The sequence below is a fragment of the Argiope bruennichi genome, chromosome X2, assembly GCF_947563725.1.
Source record: "Argiope bruennichi chromosome X2, qqArgBrue1.1, whole genome shotgun sequence".
Classification (NCBI taxonomy): domain Eukaryota; kingdom Metazoa; phylum Arthropoda; class Arachnida; order Araneae; family Araneidae; genus Argiope; species Argiope bruennichi.
The window spans coordinates 110,920,564-110,942,856 of NC_079163.1; the positions used below are offsets into that span (position 1 = coordinate 110,920,564).

General features: G+C 26.8%; 2 long non-coding RNA genes across 2 annotated transcripts; both read right to left on the reverse strand.

Annotated features, from left to right (window-relative positions):
• Positions 1-11,071: 11,071 nt before the first annotated feature.
• LOC129960035 (uncharacterized) lies at positions 11,072-16,286 on the reverse strand. Its single transcript, XR_008783509.1, has 7 exons — positions 16,215-16,286; positions 15,361-15,421; positions 14,498-14,568; positions 13,652-13,722; positions 12,783-12,853; positions 11,938-12,008; positions 11,072-11,140 (listed from the first exon to the last, which is right to left on the reverse strand). It is a non-coding gene; the product is annotated as an uncharacterized LOC129960035 (long non-coding RNA).
• A 787-nt stretch (positions 16,287-17,073) lies between these two features.
• On the reverse strand, positions 17,074-22,293 carry LOC129960037 (uncharacterized). The gene is made up of 7 exons (XR_008783511.1): positions 22,232-22,293; positions 21,398-21,458; positions 20,535-20,605; positions 19,671-19,741; positions 18,807-18,877; positions 17,943-18,013; positions 17,074-17,149 (listed from the first exon to the last, which is right to left on the reverse strand). It is a non-coding gene; the product is annotated as an uncharacterized LOC129960037 (long non-coding RNA).

A 22,293-nucleotide genomic window follows, 5' to 3' on the forward strand; every position in this document is an offset into this window, starting at 1 on the left:
ATGTTTTATTTTTTCAGTTCACTTCGCAATCTTGAAATGAATATATTTCACCACAAATGCTGGTTACATTTTTTTTTTTTTTTTTTATTCATCCCTTTGCACCATATATACATTTGTTATAATTTACTTATTACTTCTTTAGTTCATCCTCTGAAAGTTGCTATTTCAAACTTCAAAATAAATTATTATTGCTTATAAGAATCTTACAACTATGAAAATTAATAACTAAAATAGTTGCTTTTCCCCATTTCAGGCAAACCATTGAGAATATGTGGGTATTCAGTTATTTCCTTATGCCCCGTTTAAATATTTAGAATCCCTTAAGGTAATGTAAGTTTCTTGGGCCTTTCATCTGGCAAATTCGAACTTCCTGAAAAGTTAAAGATTAGAGCTTCCTAACTGAAATCTAGAGATGCATAATCCACGATTTTTTGAATAACAAAAAATTTAGCTATTGTTATTTTTAAATATTGGATTGAAATATCTGCCATTTCAATCATATTATTAATTAAAATTTATTAATTATTATTAAATATGAAATTTATTAATTGTAATTAATACTTAATTTACTAATTTAAGTAACGTGTGATTGAATTAATTTATCTATTTCTGCTTACTTCTTAAATTTGATTCTTTTAAAACTATTTATTTAATTACTTTATTGGAGTAAAAAATTTTATGAAAAAATTTGAATTAAATATATGTGTCATTTCATTAATATGTTAACTTTGGTTCTCTATGCTACCAATAGATGGCGCCAGCAGTAAACAGAATATATGCAATCAAAGTCATGTCACAAGCAATTAAAAATGATCTTTATGTAATAGTGCATTGTCAAATGCAAATTTCGGAAAGTCAAGGTCACTCCCATGAAGTAGAGCGGTGTCTTCGCGCTGTCCAGTGAAGCCTCACACTTTCCAGTGCAGTCATCGCTCCGATAAATTTCAGTAATATGCAATTCAATGATACAATAATTCCAAGAATAACCGGTGCGTTCAATTCAGTGGGTAAGGTATTTTCCCTATGTATGATTAAACTATTGTTCGAGAGCTTCCATTGGACAGATCGTATCGATTGTTACTTTCTATCGTGATCAAAGAACTGTAATCGAAATATCACCAGTAAGATCGTATTAAGGATTTGAATGACTCCCCTGTGTGAAAAGTATTGATCACCGGTAGTTGTGACTTTTTGATATTGTTTACGTAATAACCACTCGTAAAATATTCGTCATCCCAAGCTGAAATCAGGTAATTTTTTTTTATCTTAATTATTTGTGTGAGCAGTTTTATGTAGCAAATTCCCATAATCTTACAAAACAATTTATTATTGATAATTAATATAATAATGATATTTAAGTTGATAGTCAATAAAAAGAGTTTGTTAAAATATTATTAAAAGGCAATATTATTATATTTAGATTGAAATTATTTTCATAATTTCAAATTAAATTTTGAAACCTTAAAATGAAAAATAATTTAAAATGCCCTCTTTGTTAAATAAATTTTAAATTATTTAAGGTGATTAAGGTTTCAATAAGCTCGAATAATCAATATTATCATGTACTAAGTGTTCCATTCTTCTTTCTAGTCAGGTGATAGTTATTGGCATTTACCATGATCTTTCGAGCAAGAAAAGATTTTATTTCGTTTTTTACACAGAAAACAATAAAAGGTATTGCTTAGAAAAAAAAAAAAAGAAGAAAAAAAAGGTGGCCCAAGTCACAAATATTCCTATTACTTTTGTTTGTAGATAACATTAAATAGTTATTTAGACCGTACGATATAATTTTCGATATTAATAAGTTCTGTATGGAGTGCGGTGTTCCTCAGGTATCGTTCTAATCAATTAATTACGGTTCAAAATTCTTAGATCCATATAAAAACCGACATAGGATAAATTCTACACAGGATGTCATTTTTACTAAATAAATACGAATCCCTTTCTGAATCGCGAAATTTTAATAATCCTATTCTGGTGAAATTGATAATAGTAATCTCTGTGTCTTATCTTTCTTTGGAGAATTTCTGATTAAAAGTTTATTGAAATTTCAAGAGGATGATCCTCTAAATTCAATTATTCAATCAAAAATTTGGGATAACAAGACACCTGGTTTAAATGTTGAAACCACTGCGAAATAATTATTTCGCATTTTCATATACTATTTAGTACCATTTGTTTCAAGTTTGCTTTTGTTGTATGAAATTATATCAGTTTTGGCAAAAAAGAAATTAGAAAATTTTGCGATCCTTCTTGGTATTTGTACTTATAATTGAATAATCCCACATCTAGTGAGTTAAATATCGGTTTGAAATGAAATTAATGAAAAAGGCAATCATTATGAAATTCAATTAAAAATAATTTTTTTTCTGAACCAAACTATAGTCTGTGCAATTTCTGTAGGCGTTTCAAGAACACTCGTTTTCTCTACTATTCTCTCTTCTTTCTCCTTCTCCGTTGCCATGGTTTCGACAAAGCTTGTTTTTTTTTTTTTTTTTTCCCCCACGCCAGTACGTACGTTTCAGTAAGAACGTTCAGCTGGCAGAAAAGAAAAAAAAAAAAAAAAAGATTGACACTGTTAACTGCCTCTGCGTTTCGACGCAGACAACCAGTAACGACGTAGAAAACGCGACCTTGAACCGCCTACAGAAAATACATAAACTATAATAAAAGATGCATTGTATATAGAGAGAACTAATGCCTGAGGGGGACCCTTGAGAAAGTCTTCACGGCGGAATCATCATTTCTTTCTTTTTGAATTAAACGTAATATTTATTTCTAATCGGTTTGAATTAAGTGTTTTTTAAATCCGCAGTCATTGAATTCCAGGTGTATTTTTTTTATTAAGATTATATTAATTTATACATAGAAATTTTCACAGAGAAATTAATAGTTAAAACCTTGCTGCTTTGTGTAATGTGCCGTTTTTTGCAATATATATATATATATATATATACATATATATATATTTTCTAGTTCAAAGGAATGCTACTCGAAAAAAGAAAAAGATTATTGATTACATTCTTTTTCCTTCATTATAATAAATATTCTGTTATTTAACTTTGTTTCTTTTCATCATTGTAATATTGTATTACTTTAAGTTGAAAATGTTTGATTTTTTTCACCATATTCAGATAATTGAGGATTTTAATTTTACCTAATATTGGAACCCAACTGCAACATTCTAGACATCGATCGTGTAGTTGTCCCTGAATCTGTTGTGAAAATCCATGGACTGAGTCTATTCTCTATGGATGCCAGTTATTACGTTGAAATAAATTTTATACTGTCAGTCCTAGAATGTTGAGTTTTGGACTGATTATTCGTGCATTAGCATGAGAGTAATTTGAAAAATCAGCCAAAATATAACTTTAAATGATCCTGCTATTTAATTCGTTCTGTAAACACAGTTACTAGAAGGATGCTAGTGATTCGAAAAACGATGATTATATATATATACAGAATCAAAGTTGCAACTGACGACTAATTAAAGTGAGCAAGCAATCTTATGCATTATTAGTAAATTTCTTTGAGGTTATGATAATTGGATGATGTAATACTAGAAAAACAATTGAATGTGATATTTTTTATTCCTTGAATAAATATTTTAGAAACAAATATTTTCATAATTGGGCGATTAATCCCTCTAAAATTAAAAATGAGCATATCTCAGCAAATGTTGCATATAAAACATGAAACTGTGCGTGGATAGATGAATGAAAGAAACGTACTTATGTTCTAGAGTTAGCATTTAGGGAAATAAAATTCGTTTCAATTTTCGTAGGTCATCATTGAATATATATATATATATATGTGTATTCATTGGTCTTCCATAAAATTGCATTTGTTTGTGAGTATGTATATATATGTACGCACATGCAAATTTTACAAAAAATCAAAATGTTCAATTGCATTTAGAAAATTCGTCATTTAGAGGAATAAAAAAAATGAAATAGTTTATCAATTCTGACTCTTGTCTCGATAAATAAAAAATAGTAATAATAAAAAGGACTGGGTCGTTTGTAATTTTCAGTTCACAAACTCGATTCATGGATCTGATCTGCCGAGACTGCTTAATCGTATTACGCAATATTCAGCTTTAAAGAGACTCAAGGATTAAAAGTATTGAAGTTAAAAGTAAAGAATTATTTTAGAATGCTCTGTTTAGAAGAATGGAATTAAATATTTTGAAGATTCTTTGTCTGGATATGTTGCTGAATGCAACTCTCTAAAGACATTTTTATACTGACCCTTTATTTATTGAGGGGACTCAAATCTCCTCATTTTTCTCTTGGTATACAGCAATAATATAAATACTTTGAGACCCACTGGGTCATTATAGTCCAGTTTCACAAAGCTTTATCTTCAGTTCATGGATGGTGGCACATGTGTGCAGCACTATTTGAAATTTTATGTCTCATTACGAGGAAAATACGAAATCAATGCTTTTAGGGAAATTGAGCCAAGACAGCATTCAAAGTGTGTAGAATGTAATATATTCCTGCCTGAAAATGATAATTTTTTTCTTCTTCTAAAATCATAAGAAATCTGCTCTCTGATCACAAGAAAATTAAAAAATAAAAAATATTGAAATTTTTTTCTATATTCAAAATTATTTAATAAATTTATTGTTTAATTTTTTTATATCTTGCAAATTACCATTGAAATTTCAAATATTACTCTAATATTTAACATTTTAATGGTAATAATACAGTATTTACAATACATCGGTCTTCATCGCGAATTCGTTTAAAATAATGAAAGAGCAATTTATAATTAGTCAATGTTGATCTAATTTCTCATCAGAATTCTTGCTTCTATTTTACGCTGGTCTCCTGCTGCTAACGGACGTATGTCACTTAGCTCTAATTTTGCAATGGATCATCATGAATAACTTTAATAAAGGAAAGATGGTGAAAAATAATTTAAGACAAAAAACAACAATAACAGTAAAAGAAAAACAAAAAAATCAAGATGATTAAAAATTCCGGACATTGCTTTTTAATGTGAGAATTAATATTCACTTGAAGAAGCAGAGCCCGAATTCGTTAATTAACTCTTTTTTTCCTTCATTGTCTTAAATCATTATCAAATCACTAATTTGATCAAATATTTTGTGTAATACTGTTTATATATTTAAAGAAACGTGTACAGTGATACCTTGCGTAATAAGCGTAATTCGGTCCAGAATCTTAATCGAAAGAATGCTATATCCTCGGCGCGCTAAAAAAAAAAAAAAAAAAAAAAAAATCTATCCAGAGAAAACCTTGCAAAAAGGACAATCTAATGCATTCCAAAAATATATATATACGAGGGCAATTCAGAAACTAACCTCCGGTTGATTGAAAAAAATACACCAAGTTAAGTAAAAATATTTTAATATATACATCTTACAACTACATCTTTGCACTATTTTTCGACATAGTCTTCATAACGATTGAGGCACTTATCGTATCTCTTCACAAGCTTTGAAATTCCTTCTGCATAAAAATCACCCGCTTGTGCCTTGAGCCAGCCTCGTATATATATATATTATAATATAAATTACTATTTTTAATGCATGCTTTTTTTTTTTTTTTTTTTACTAGAAAACTGTCTAAAGACATTTGTCTTTGGATACGCTTCGAAATTTGTCGAAAATGATGCACAGCATTATTCGTAAATTAATTAGGAGTGTGTATAGCTACTATCTTATCAGGGTGATAAGACAGTAGCTTTCAGCATCTCCCTTATTTCAATGGAAGCCTGCTGCCCTGTTGAAGCTATTATTTTCTTCTTTCCAGATCAAATATCCTCTGCATCTTCTTGCTGCGGTAAAGAATACACTTCCACAAGTTTTTCTGCAGTTCTTTCTATATTCTTCCGTCAGCTCAATGATGTCGTTGCTATCCATCTTTGGCCGCATAAACTTGACTTTTATTTTCAAAAAAAAAAAAAAAAAACGCGAATGCGTAAAATATAGTATATTTCTTCTTCCATAATTCAAAGTCAGATGTATAGGAAAATACATAAAAATTCCATTTGAATACCATTAAGATTCAGAAGAATATCGGAATTGAAGTAAGTTGAATTTCAGTACTTCTCTAAAAGAAGCTAAAAGACGACAGGTTTCTTATAAAAATCTGTTTAGTTTTGATTTACTAAGAATTAGGATTTTTTTTTTTTTTTTTTGCACTATAATCCTGTTTCTTTGTTACATTTTGTCGATAGCACAAAACATAATTATAATATCACACATCATAACTAAATCTTTCATTTATTCTTCATTTGGTGTCAAATCGTGCTTGGTTTTTAATTTCGCTAAAATTCAACTTTATTCTATTGCAGTATAAAGATATCTCTCTACATAGATTATATATTCATTTGAACTTGAAATAAAAATTGATGTTCAATACATATTTTCATTTTTCAATTATGGACAAAAATTACATTCTGCATTTTATTTACATAACTATTTAATAATTGTGAGAATATTTAAGAAATTATTTGCAAATTACTATCATTTCATTTTGTTTATAGCATGATGAGTCTAATTTTTATTATTTGGAGGCATTTTTTTTAACATTATATAGGTGTTTACTTTTATTTTGTTTTGTTAATGCTTAGAATGAATTGATCTCTTTTTAAATGGATTTGATTATTTGTCTCATTTTATATGATACCAAGTATCATAAATGATTTACACTAATATTAAATTGGATTTTATGCCACTGATAACTGAAACAATCTGATTGATTTTGCTCCTAGGTCAACAGATTGGCCTAATATTTTAAAAATTTGTTTAATTTCGATTTACTAAGAATTTGGAATATATAATTTTTTGCACAATAAGCTTGTTTCTTTGGTACATTTCGACAGATACCACATATCAAAGATAATGTACTTAATTATTATATAACACATTTTCAGTGAATGTCTCCTTAATTTTTCATTTACTGTCAAATCATGTTTAGTTTTTAATTCCATTAAAATTCAACTTCATTCCATTGCAATATAAAATTTCTCTCTATGCAGATCACATAATCATTTGATCTTGGAATAAAAACTCATGTTCAAGAAACATTTTCATTTTCCAATTATTGATTTAAATTATATACAGCCATTTTATTCCCACAAGCGATTAATAATTGTATAAATATTTAAGTAATCATTTGCAAATGATTATCATTTCCGTTTGTTTTTAGCATGAAAATTCTGGGTAGTTTCAGACTGAGGAAAATGTTTTCCATAAAAGTTAAGGTTTGTATATTTTTCTACTAAAAATATTCTCCATTTATATATTTGATTTTCTGTTATTACTTGTAATTAGATACCAAGGATAATAAATGATTTACAAGAATATTAAAATGGAATTCAAACCATTGGTAGCCTAATAATTTGATTAATTTTGCTCCTAGGCCAACAAATTGAACAAATATTATAAAAATATATTTAATTTTAATTCAATAAGTATTTGATTTTTTTTTTTTTTTTTTTTTGCACCATAAGCTTGTTTTTTTTTTGCTACATTTTGAATAATACAACATAACAAAACTAATTTGCATAATTATTATTTCGCACATCCTTGATGACCTCATTTATTGTTCATAAGGTTCCTCAACTTCATTCAGTTTTTAATTTCTGCTTTGAAAATTCAGCTTTATTCAACTGCAATATAAAGTTTTCTCACCATGTAGTTTACCTATTCATTTGATCTTGGAATAAAAACTGATGTTCAACATACTTTTTCCTTTTCGAATTATTGATATAAATAGCATACTCCCACTGTATTATTCAAATAACTGTTTAGTAGTTGTATCAATATTTAAGAAATTATGTGCAAATTATTTTGATTTCATCTTATTTACAGCACAGATGAGTCAACTTTTCAATATTTGGAGGCAAAATTTCTCTTGAAATTATTCATGTGTTTTATTTTATTTTGTTTTGTTAAATATTTGGAAAAAAATTCTTTTCTCTTTTAATGTTGACTACAAGTTATATTTTATTTCATACCAAGGATCATAAATGATTTACACCAATATCAAATTGGACTTTATGTCATTGCTATCTAAATAATTTGATTGACATTGCATCTAGGTCAATAGATTGAACTATTTTTTAAAAATATATTTAGTTTTGATTTATACTGAGTATTTAGATCCATTGATTTTATTTGCACAATAAGCTTGTTTCTTTATTAAATTTTGATTCATACAACATAAATAAACCCACTTGCATAATTATTAAAACGAACATTATTGATGACCTCAATTATTGTTCATATGGTGTCAAAACTTCATTAGTTTTCAATTTCTGTTTTGAAAATTCAGTTTTATTCAATTGCAATACAAAGTTTTCTCTATATTAAGATTACATATTCATTTGAAACTGTGTCAAATGAAACAAGTTCAAGCAAAATTCACTTACTTGTCGAAATAAAAAACTGATATTCAAGACACATTTCATTTTTTAATTATTGACGTAAATTACATTCTGCCTTTTTTATTTCAACATTTGTTTAAAAGTTATATGAATATTTAAGAAATTATTTGCAAATTATTATTATTTCCTTTTATTTTAGCATGATGAGTGATATTCATACTTGGAGACTAAATATTCTTGTAATACTGCAAATATGGCTTTATTTAAATTTTACTTTGCCAAATATTTAAATTCGTATATCCTCTTTTTTTAATGGATTTGCCTCTTATGATTTATATGATACCAAGAAACATAAATAATTTACATCAATATTAAATATTAATATCAGAATGAAACTGAGATTATAGCAATAATTAAAATTGAAATTGTAATAACAATTTGTCATGCTTTTTTTAATCTCTGAATAACACATTACATTTTTTAATATTTTGTACACTGAGAAGAAATATTTTCAGTTTTTAATTTAAAAAAAGCTGAGAAGAAAATGTACTCAAAGCAAAAACGTAATTTGTCTTAATATTGCATAGATATGATTGAAAATTAGGAATAAAAACAAATAGACTTAGAAGTATTTTCTTTAAAGCCACCATTTTAAGTGAACGCTACAATAAGAATTAAATTATTAAAATGAGCATAATGAGATACAATATTTTGTTACAACAGCATCAAGCTTAAAGAATGAAAAATACATATAGAAGGCGGCAAGAAGCAGAAAACATTGATTTCATACCATAAGTTCATGATTTGTTGTATCAAGATATATTTCTACAATTCAAGAACAAAGTTCCAACTTATAATTCATGTTACTTTTTTCTGATCCCTTACATTAGAACACATTTAAATATGAACACAAACTGGTAATTGAATTAAAAAAAACTTGAAAATATGATAGAAAAACCTAAATATACACACCTGATAAACGAATTAAGATTGGTTTAGCTCCTTCATTGCATTTCAACCAAGTCCCTTTCATAACTTTTCATACCTATAATAGGAAATGCAAAAAATGTTACAATTCAACATGCAATATTGTTAAAGAAATGTAAAACAGAAACAGTTTAAGAAATAAATAATTATTTTTAAAAATTCAGAGAATTAAATATTTACACATCAAACCCCAGTCTCAGTATTTGCAAATACAAATTAATTATTAAGTTTATCATAGAGAAAGCAGATTTCATTCTGCATTGACATCAGTATGCAACAGAGATTTTACATATTATTAGAAATCAAATGTAATAACAACTGAGCATGCTTTTCTGGATATGGCAAAAAATACATTTTAAAACACCGTATACCCAAAACCACCAATATTTTCAGTTTTTCAATTTAATAAAAGGCCGAGAAAAGAATATAGTGGAATGAGAACATAATAAGTCTTCAAAACACACAGAATTGTTGGAATATTTCAAATCAAAAGAAATAGTCTGAGAAGTATTTTCTTTAATACAAACATTTCAACAGAATGGTACAATTAGAAGTAAAATATTAAAATGAAATTAATGAGATCTAATATTCTCTTGTAGCAGCATCAAGCATAAAGAATGAAAAATACATATAGAAGGTGGCAAGAAACAAAAAACATTGATTTCATGAAAAAAAGTACATAACTTGTTGTATGCAGACACACTTCTCCAATTCAAGGTCAAAGGACCAATTTATAATTCATGTTACTTTTTTCTCATCCCTTAAATTGGAACACATTTAAATATCAACACAAAGTGGTAATTGAATTAAAAAAAAAAATTGAAAATATGAAAGAAAAACCTAAATATACACACCTAATAAATGTCAAGATTAGTTTAGCTCCTTCCTTGCATTTCAACTAAGCCCCATTCATAACTTTTCATACCTATAAAAGGAAATAGAAAAAATGTTTCAATTCAACATGCAGTATTGTTAAAGAAATATAAAACAGAAATACATTAGGCCATAAATAATTATTTTTAAATATTCATAGAATTAAATATTTACACATCAAACCCCAGTCTCAGTTTTTGAAAATACAGATTAATTATTAAGTTTATCAGAGAGAAAGAAGATTTCATTCTGCATTGACATCAGTGTGCAACAGAGATTTTACATATAATTAGATATCAAATGTAATAACAAATGAGCATGCTTTTCTGGATATGCCAATAAATACATTTTCCAACACTGTATACCCAAAACAAAAAATATTTTCAGTTTTTAATTTTAATAAAAGGCTAAGAAAAGAATATAGTGGAATGAGAACATAATCAGTCTTCAAAACACACAGAATTGTTGGAATATTTCAAATCAAAAGAAATAGTCTGAGAAGTATTTTCTTTAATACAAACATTTCAACAGAACGGTACAATTAGAAGTAAAATATTAAAATGAAAATAATGAGATCTAATATTCTCTTGTAGCAGCATCAAGCATAAAGAATGAAAAATACATATAGAAGGAGGCAAGAAACAAAAAACAATGATTTCATGAAAAAAAGTTCATAACTTGTTGTATCAAGACACATTTAACAATTCAAGAAAAAAGGCCCAATTTATAATTCATGTTACTTTTTTTTTTATCCCTTACATTAGAACACATTTAAATATGAACTCAAAGTGGTAATTGAATTTAAAAAAATTGAAAATATGAAAGAAAAACCTAAATATTCACACCTAATAAATGTCAAGATTAGTTTAGCTCATTCTTTGCATTTCAACTAAGTCCCATTCATAATTTTTCATACCTATAAAAGGAAATACAAAAAATGTTTCAATTCAACATGCAGTAGTATTGTTAAAGGAATATAAAACAGAAATACACTAGGCCATAAATAATTATTTTTAAATATTCATAGAATTAAGTATTTACACATCAAACCCCAGTCTCAGTTTTTGAAAATACAGATTAATTATTAAGTTTATCAGACAGAAAGAAGATTTCCTTCTGCATTGACATCAGTATGCAACAGAGATTTTACATATAATTCGAAATCAAATGTAATAACAACTGAACAAGCTTTTCTGGATATGCCAATAAATACATTTTCCAACACCGTATACCCAAAAAAACCAATATTTTCAGTTTTTAATTTTAATAAAAGGCTGAGAAAAGAATATAGTGGAATGAGAACATAATCAGTCTTAAAAACACACAGAATTGTTGGAATATTTCAAATCAAAAGAAATAGTCTGAGAAGTATTTTCTTTAATACAAACATTTCAACAGAACGGTACAATTAGAAGTAAAATATTAAAATGAAAATAATGAGATCTAATATTCTCTTGTAGCAGCATCAAGCATAAAGAATGAAAAATACATATAGAAGGTGGCAAGAAACAATAAACATTGATTTCATGAAAAAAAGTTCATAACTTGTTGTATGCAGACACACTTCTCTAATTCAAGGTCAAAGGACCAATTTATAATTCATGTTACTTTCTTCTCATCCCTTACATTGGAACACATTTAAATATGAACACAAAGTGGTAATTGAATTAAAAAAAACTTGAAAATATGAAAGAAAAACATAAATATACACACCTAATAAATGTCAAGATTAGTTTAGCTCATTCTTTGCATTTCAACTAAGTCCCATTCATAATTTTTCATACCTATTAAAGGAAATACAAAAAATGTTTCAATTCAACATGCAGTAGTATTGTTAAAGGAATATAAAACAGAAATACATTAGGCCATAAATAATTATTTTTAAATATTCATAGAATTAAATATTTTCACATCAAACCCCAGTCTCAGTTTTTGAAACTACAGATTAATTATTAAGTTCATCAGAGAGAAAGAAGATTTCATTCTGCATTGACATCCGTATGCAACAGAGATTTTACATATAATTAGAAATCAAATGTAATAACAACTGAACAAGCTTTTCTGGATATGCCAATAAATACATTTTCCAACACAGTATACACAAAACAAAAAATATTTTCAGTTTTTAATTTTAATAAAAGGATGAGAAAAGAATATAGTGGAATGAGAACATAATCAGTCTTAAAAACACACAGAATTGTTGGAATATTTCAAATCAAAAGAAATAGTCTGAATTTCAACAGAACGGTACAATTGGAAGTAAAATATTAAAATTAAAATAATGAGATCTAATATTCTCTTGTAGCAGCATCAAGCATAAAGAATGAAAAATACATATAGAAGGAGGCAAGAAACAAAAAACAATGATTTCATGAAAAAAAGTTCATAACTTGTTGTATCAAGACACATTTAACAATTCAAAAAAAAAGGCCCAATTTATAATTCATGTTACTTTTTTGTTTTATCCCTTACATTAGAACACATTTAACTATGAACACAAAGTGGTAATTGAATTTAAAAAAATTGAAAATATGAAAGAAAAACATAAATATTCACACCTAATAAATGTCAAGATTAGTTTAGCTCATTCTTTGCATTTCAACTAAGTCCCATTCATAATTTTTCATACCTATAAAAGGAAATACAAAAAATGTTTCAATTCAACATGCAGTAGTATTGTTAAAGGAATATAAAACAGAAATACACTAGGCCATAAATAATTATTTTTAAATATTCATAGAATTAAGTATTTACACATCAAACCCCAGTCTCAGTTTTTGAAAATACAGATTAATTATTAAGTTTATCAGACAGAAAGAAGATTTCCTTCTGCATTGACATCAGTATGCAACATAGATTTTACATATAATTCGAAATCAAATGTAATATTAACTGAGCATGCTTTTCTGGATATGCCAATAAATACATTTTCCAACACCGTATACCCAAAAAAACCAATATTTTCAGTTTTTAATTTTAATAAAAGGCTGAGAAAAGAATATAGTGGAATGAGAACATAATCAGTCTTAAAAACACACAGAATTGTTGGAATATTTCAAATCAAAAGAAATAGTCTGAGAAGTATTTTCTTTAATACAAACATTTCAACAGAACGGTACAATTAGAAGTAAAATATTAAAATGAAAATAATGAGATCTAATATTCTCTTGTAGCAGCATCAAGCATAAAGAATGAAAAATACATATAGAAGGTGGCAAGAAACAATAAACATTGATTTCATGAAAAAAAGTTCATAACTTGTTGTATGCAGACACACTTCTCCAATTCAAGGTCAAAGGACCAATTTATAATTCATGTTACTTTTTTCTCATCCCTTACATTGGAACACATTTAAATATGAACACAAAGTGGTAATTGAATTTAAAAAAAAATTGAAAATATGAAAGAAAAACATAAATATACACACCTAATAAACTTCAAGATTAGTTTAGCTCATTCCTTGCATTTCAACTAAGCCCCATTCATAACTTTTCATACCTATAAAAGGAAATACAAAAAATGTTTCAATTCAACATGCAGTAGTATTGTTAAAGGAATATAAAACAAAAATACATTAGGCCATAAATAATTATTTTTAAATATTCATAGAATTAAATATTTACACATCAAACCCCAGTCTCAGTTTTTGAAACTACAGATTAATTATTAAGTTTATCAGAGAGAAAGAAGATTTCATTCTGCATTGACATCAGTATGCAACAGAGATTTTACATATAATTAGAAATCAAATGTAATAACAACTGAGCAAGCTTTTCTGGATATGCCAATAAATACATTTTCCAACACAGTATACCCAAAACAAAAAATATTTTCAGTTTTTAATTTTAATAAAAGGCTGAGAAAAGAATATAGTGGAATGAGAACATAATCAGTCTTAAAAACACACAGAATTGTTGGAATATTTCAAATCAAAAGAAATAGTATGAATTTCAACAGAACGGTACAATTGGAAGTAAAATATTAAAATGAAAATAATGAGATCTAAAATTCTCTTGTAGCAGCATCAAGCATAAAGAATGAAAAATACATATAGAAGGTGGCAAAAAACAAAAAACATTGATTTCATGAAAAAAAGTTCATAACTTGTTGTATGCAGACACACTTCTCCAATTCTAGGTCAAAGGACCAATTTATAATTCATGTTACTTTTTTCTCATCCCTTACATTGGAACACATTTAAATATGAACACAAAGTGGTAATTGAATTAAAAAAAAACTTGAAAATATGAAAGAAAAACCTAAATATACACACATAATAAATGTCAAGATTAGTTTAGCTCCTTCCTTGCATTTCAATTAAGCCCCATTCATAACTTTTCATACCTATAAAAGGAAATAGAAAAAATGTTTCAATTCAACATGCAGTATTGTTAAAGAAATATAAAACAGAAATACATTAGGCCATAAATAATTATTTTTAAATATTCATAGAATTAAATATTTACACATCAAACCCCAGTCTCAGTATTTGCAAATACAAATTAATTATTAAGTTTATCAGAGAAAAAGAAGATTTCATTCTGCATTGACATCAGTATGCAACAGAGATTTTACATATAATTAGAAATCAAATGTAATAATAACTGAGCATGCTTTTCTGGATATGCCAAAAAATACATTTTCCATCACCGTATACCCAAAACAACCAATATTTTCAGTTTTTAATTTTAATAAAAGGCTGAGAAAAGAATATAGTGGAATGAGATTATAATCAGTCTTCAAAACACACAGAATTGTTCGAATATTTCAAATCAAAAGAAATAGTCTGAGAAGTATTTTCTTTAATACAAACATTTCAACAGAACGGTACAATTAGAAGTAAAATATTAAAATGAAAATAATGAGATCTAATATTCTCTTGTAGCAGCATCAAGCATAAAGAATGAAAAATACATATAGAAGGTGGCAAGAAACAAAAAACATTGATTTCATGAAAAAAAGTTCATAACTTGTTGTATGCAGACACACTTCTCCAATTCATGGACAAAGGTCCAATTTATAATTCATGTTACTTTTTTTTATCCCTTATATTAGAACACATTTAAATATAAATACAAAGTGGTAATTGAATTTAAAAAAATTGAAAATATGAAAGAAAAACATAAATATACACACCTAATAAATGTCAAGATACGTTCAGCTCATTCTTTGCATTTCAACTAAGTCCCATTCATACCTATAAAAGGAAATACAAAAAAGGTTTCAATTCAACATGCAGTATTGTTAAAGAAATATAAAACAGAAATACATTAGGCCATAAATAATTATTTTTAAAAATTCATAGAATTAAATATTTACACATCAAACCCCAGTCTCAGTATTTGCAAATACAAATTAATTATTAAGTTTATCAGAGAGAAAGCAGATTTCATTCTGCATTGACATCAGTTTGCAACAGAGATTTTACATATAATTAGAAATCGAATGTAATAACAAGTGAGCATGCTTTTCGGAATATGTCAAAAAATACATTTTCCAACACCGTATACCCAAAACAACCAATATTTTCAGTTTTTAATTTTAATAAAAGGCTGAGAAAAGAATATAGTGGAATGAGAACATAACCAGTCTTAAAAACACACAGAATTGTTCGAATATTTCAAATCAAAAGAAATAGTCTGAGAAGTATTTTCTTTAATACAAACATTTCAACAGAACGGTACAATTAGAAGTAAAATATTAAAATGAAAATAATGAGATCTAATATTCTCTTGTAGCAGCATCAAGCATAAAGAATGAAAAATACATATAGAAGGTGGCAAGAAACAAAAAACATTGATTTGATGAAAAAAAGTTCATAACTTGTTGTATGCAGACACACTTCTCCAATTCAAGGTCAAAGGACCAATTTATAATTCATGTTACTTTTTCTCATCCCTTACATTGGAACACATTTAAATATGAACACAAAGTGGTAATTGAATTAAAAAAAACTTGAAAATATGAAAGAAAAACCTAAATATACACACCTAATAAATGTCAAGATTAGTTTAGCTCCTTCCTTGCATTTCAAGTAAGCCCCATTCATAACTTTTCATACCTATAAAAGGAAATACAAAAAATGTTTCAATTCAACATGCAGTATTGTTAAAGAAATATAAAACAGAAATACATTAGGCCATAAATAATTATTTTTAAATATTCATAGAATTAAATATTTACACATCAAACCCCAGTCTCAGTATTTGCAAATACAAATTAATTATTAAGTTTATCAGAGAGAAAGAAGATTTCATTCTGCATTGATATCAGTATGCAACAGAGATTTTACATATAATTAAAAATCAAATTTAATAATAACTGAGCATGCTTTTCTGGATATGCCAAAAAATACATTTTCCAACACCGTATACCCAAAACAACCAATATTTTCAGTTTTTAATTTTAATAAAAGGCTGAGAAAAGAATATAGTGGAATGAGAACATAATCAGTCTTCAAAACACACAGAATTGTTCGAATATTTCAAATCAAAAGAAATAGTCTGAGAAGTATTTTCTTTAATACAAACATTTCAACAGAACGGTACAATTAGAAGTAAAATATTAAAATGAAAATAATGAGATCTAATATTCTCTTGTAGCAGCATCAAGCATAAAGAATGAAAAATACATATAGAAGGTGGCAAGAAACAAAAAACATTAATTTCATGAAAAAAAGTTCATAACTTGTTGTATGCAGACACACTTCTCCAATTCAAGGTCAAAGGACCAATTTATAATTCATGTTACTTTTTCTCATCCCTTACATTGGAACACATTTAAATATGAACACAAAGTGGTAATTGAATTAAAAAAAACTTCAAAATATGAAAGAAAAACCTAAATATACACACCTAATAAATGTCAAGATTAGTTTAGCTCCGTCCTTGCATTTCAAGTAAGCCCCATTCATAACTTTTCATACCTATAAAAGGAAATACAAAAAATGTTTCAATTCAACATGCAGTATTGTTAAAGAAATATAAAACAGAAATACATTAGGCCATAAATAATTATTTTTAAATATTCATAGAATTAAATATTTACACATCAAACCCCAGTCTCAGTATTTGCAAATACAAATTAATTATTAAGTTTATCAGAGAGAAAGAAGATTTCATTCTGCATTGATATCAGTATGCAACAGAGATTTTACATATAATTAGAAATCAAATTTAATAATAACTGAGCATGCTTTTCTGGATATGCCAAAAAATACATTTTCCAACACCGTATACCCAAAACAACCAATATTTTCAGTTTTTCATTTTAATAAAAGGCTGAGAAAAGAATATAGTGGAATGAGAACATAACCAGTCTTCAAAACACACAGAATTGTTCGAATATTTCAAATCAAAAGAAATAGTCTGAGAAGTATTTTCTTTAATACAAACATTTCAACAGAACGGTACAATTAGAAGTAAAATATTAAAATGAAAATAATGAGATCTAATATTCTCTTGTAGCAGCATCAAGCATAAAGAATGAAAAATACATATAGAAGGTGGCAAGAAACAAAAAACATTGATTTGATGAAATAAAGTTCATAACTTGTTGTATGCAGACACACTTCTCCAATTCAAGGTCAAAGGACCAATTTATAATTCATGTTACTTTTTCTCATCCCTTACATTGGAACACATTTAAATATGAACACAAAGTGGTAATTGAATTAAAAAAAACTTGAAAATATGAAAGAAAAACCTAAATATACACACCTAATAAATGTCAAGATTAGTTTAGCTCCTTCCTTGCATTTCAAGTAAGCCCCATTCATAACTTTTCATACCTATAAAAGGAAATACAAAAAATGTTTCAATTCAACATGCAGTATTGTTAAAGAAATATAAAACAGAAATACATTAGGCCATAAATAATTATTTTTAAATATTCATAGAATTAAATATTTACACATCAAACCCCAGTCTCAGTATTTGCAAATACAAATTAATTATTAAGTTTATCAGAGAGAAAGAAGATTTCATTCTGCATTGATATCAGTATGCAACAGAGATTTTACATATAATTAAAAATCAAATTTAATAATAACTGAGCATGCTTTTCTGGATATGCCAAAAAATACATTTTCCAACACCGTATACCCAAAACAACCAATATTTTCAGTTTTTAATTTTAATAAAAGGCTGAGAAAAGAATATAGTGGAATGAGAACATAATCAGTCTTCAAAACACACAGAATTGTTCGAATATTTCAAATCAAAAGAAATAGTCTGAGAAGTATTTTCTTTAATACAAACATTTCAACAGAACGGTACAATTAGAAGTAAAATATTAAAATGAAAATAATGAGATCTAATATTCTCTTGTAGCAGCATCAAGCATAAAGAATGAAAAATACATATAGAAGGTGGCAAGAAACAAAAAACATTAATTTCATGAAAAAAAGTTCATAACTTGTTGTATGCAGACACACTTCTCCAATTCAAGGTCAAAGGACCAATTTATAATTCATGTTACTTTTTCTCATCCCTTACATTGGAACACATTTAAATATGAACACAAAGTGGTAATTGAATTAAAAAAAACTTCAAAATATGAAAGAAAAACCTAAATATACACACCTAATAAATGTCAAGATTAGTTTAGCTCCGTCCTTGCATTTCAAGTAAGCCCCATTCATAACTTTTCATACCTATAAAAGGAAATACAAAAAATGTTTCAATTCAACATGCAGTATTGTTAAAGAAATATAAAACAGAAATACATTAGGCCATAAATAATTATTTTTAAATATTCATAGAATTAAATATTTACACATCAAACCCCAGTCTCAGTATTTGCAAATACAAATTAATTATTAAGTTTATCAGAGAGAAAGAAGATTTCATTCTGCATTGATATCAGTATGCAACAGAGATTTTACATATAATTAGAAATCAAATTTAATAATAACTGAGCATGCTTTTCTGGATATGCCAAAAAATACATTTTCCAACACCGTATACCCAAAACAACCAATATTTTCAGTTTTTCATTTTAATAAAAGGCTGAGAAAAGAATATAGTGGAATGAGAACATAACCAGTCTTCAAAACACACAGAATTGTTCGAATATTTCAAATCAAAAGAAATAGTCTGAGAAGTATTTTCTTTAATACAAACATTTCAACAGAACGGTACAATTAGAAGTAAAATATTAAAATGAAAATAATGAGATCTAATATTCTCTTGTAGCAGCATCAAGCATAAAGAATGAAAAATACATATAGAAGGTGGCAAGAAACAAAAAACATTGATTTGATGAAAAAAAGTTCATAACTTGTTGTATGCAGACACACTTCTCCAATTCAAGGTCAAAGGACCAATTTATAATTCATGTTACTTTTTCTCATCCCTTACATTGGAACACATTTAAATATGAACACAAAGTGGTAATTGAATTAAAAAAAACTTGAAAATATGAAAGAAAAACCTAAATATACACACCTAATAAATGTCAAGATTAGTTTAGCTCCTTCCTTGCATTTCAAGTAAGCCCCATTCATAACTTTTCATACCTATAAAAGGAAATACAAAAAATGTTTCAATTCAACATGCAGTATTGTTAAAGAAATATAAAACAGAAATACATTAGGCCATAAATAATTATTTTTAAATATTCATAGAATTAAATATTTACACATCAAACCCCAGTCTCAGTATTTGCAAATACAAATTAATTATTAAGTTTATCAGAGAGAAAGAAGATTTCATTCTGCATTGATATCAGTATGCAACAGAGATTTTACATATAATTAAAAATCAAATTTAATAATAACTGAGCATGCTTTTCTGGATATGCCAAAAAATACATTTTCCAACACCGTATACCCAAAACAACCAATATTTTCAGTTTTTAATTTTAATAAAAGGCTGAGAAAAGAATATAGTGGAATGAGAACATAATCAGTCTTCAAAACACACAGAATTGTTCGAATATTTCAAATCAAAAGAAATAGTCTGAGAAGTATTTTCTTTAATACAAACATTTCAACAGAACGGTACAATTAGAAGTAAAATATTAAAATGAAAATAATGAGATCTAATATTCTCTTGTAGCAGCATCAAGCATAAAGAATGAAAAATACATATAGAAGGTGGCAAGAAACAAAAAACATTAATTTCATGAAAAAAAGTTCATAACTTGTTGTATGCAGACACACTTCTCCAATTCAAGGTCAAAGGACCAATTTATAATTCATGTTACTTTTTCTCATCCCTTACATTGGAACACATTTAAATATGAACACAAAGTGGTAATTGAATTAAAAAAAACTTCAAAATATGAAAGAAAAACCTAAATATACACACCTAATAAATGTCAAGATTAGTTTAGCTCCGTCCTTGCATTTCAAGTAAGCCCCATTCATAACTTTTCATACCTATAAAAGGAAATACAAAAAATGTTTCAATTCAACATGCAGTATTGTTAAAGAAATATAAAACAGAAATACATTAGGCCATAAATAATTATTTTTAAATATTCATAGAATTAAATATTTACACATCAAACCCCAGTCTCAGTATTTGCAAATACAAATTAATTATTAAGTTTATCAGAGAGAAAGAAGATTTCATTCTGCATTGATATCAGTATGCAACAGAGATTTTACATATAATTAGAAATCAAATTTAATAATAACTGAGCATGCTTTTCTGGATATGCCAAAAAATACATTTTCCAACACCGTATACCCAAAACAACCAATATTTTCAGTTTTTCATTTTAATAAAAGGCTGAGAAAAGAATATAGTGGAATGAGAACATAATCAGTCTTCAAAACACACAGAATTGTTCGAATATTTCAAATCAAAAGAAATAGTCTGAGAAGTATTTTCTTTAATACAAACATTTCAACAGAACGGTACAATTAGAAGTAAAATATTAAAATGAAAATAATGAGATCTAATATTCTCTTGTAGCAGCATCAAGCATAAAGAATGAAAAATACATATAGAAGGTGGCAAGAAACAAAAAACATTGATTTCATGAAAAAAAGTTCATAACTTGTTGTATGCAGACACACTTCTCCAATTCATGGACAAAGGTCCAATTTATAATTCATGTTACTTTTTTTTATCCCTTATATTAGAACACATTTAAATATAAACACAAAGTGGTAATTGAATTTAAAAAAATTGAAAATATGAAAGAAAAACATAAATATACACACCTAATAAATGTCAAGATACGTTCAGCTCATTCTTTGCATTTCAACTAAGTCCCATTCATACCTATAAAAGGAAATACAAAAAATGTTTCAATTCAACATGCAGTAGTATTGTTAAAGGAATATAAAACAGAAATACATTAGGCCATAAATAATTATTTTTAAATATTCATAGAATTAAATATTTACACATCAAACCCCAGTCTCAGTTTTTGAAACTACAGATTAATTATTAAGTTTATCAGAGAGAAAGAAGATTTCATTCTGCATTGACATCAGTATGCAACAGAGATTTTACATATAATTAGAAATCAAATGTAATAACAACTGAGCAAGCTTTTCTGGATATGCCAATAAATACATTTTCCAACACAATATACCCAAAACAAAAAATATTTTCAGTTTTTAATTTTAATAAAAGGCTGAGAAAAGAATATAGTGGAATGAGAACATAATCAGTCTTAAAAACACACAAAATTGTTGGAATATTTCAAATCAAAAGAAATAGTCTGAATTTCAACAGAACGGTACAATTAGAAGTAAAATATTAAAATGAAAATAATGAGATCTAATATTCTCTTGTAGCAGCATCAAGCATAAAGAATGAAAAATACATATAGAAGGTGGCAAGAAACAAAAAACATTAATTTCATGAAAAAAAGTTCATAACTTGTTGTATGCAGACACACTTCTCCAATTCAAGGTCAAAGGACCAATTTATAATTCATGTTACTTTTTCTCATCCCTTACATTGGAACACATTTAAATATGAACACAAAGTGGTAATTGAATTAAAAAAAACTTGAAAATTTGAAAGAAAAACCTAAATATAAACACCTAATAAATGTCAAAATTAGTTTAGCTCCTTCCTTGCATTTCAACTAAGCCCCATTCATAAC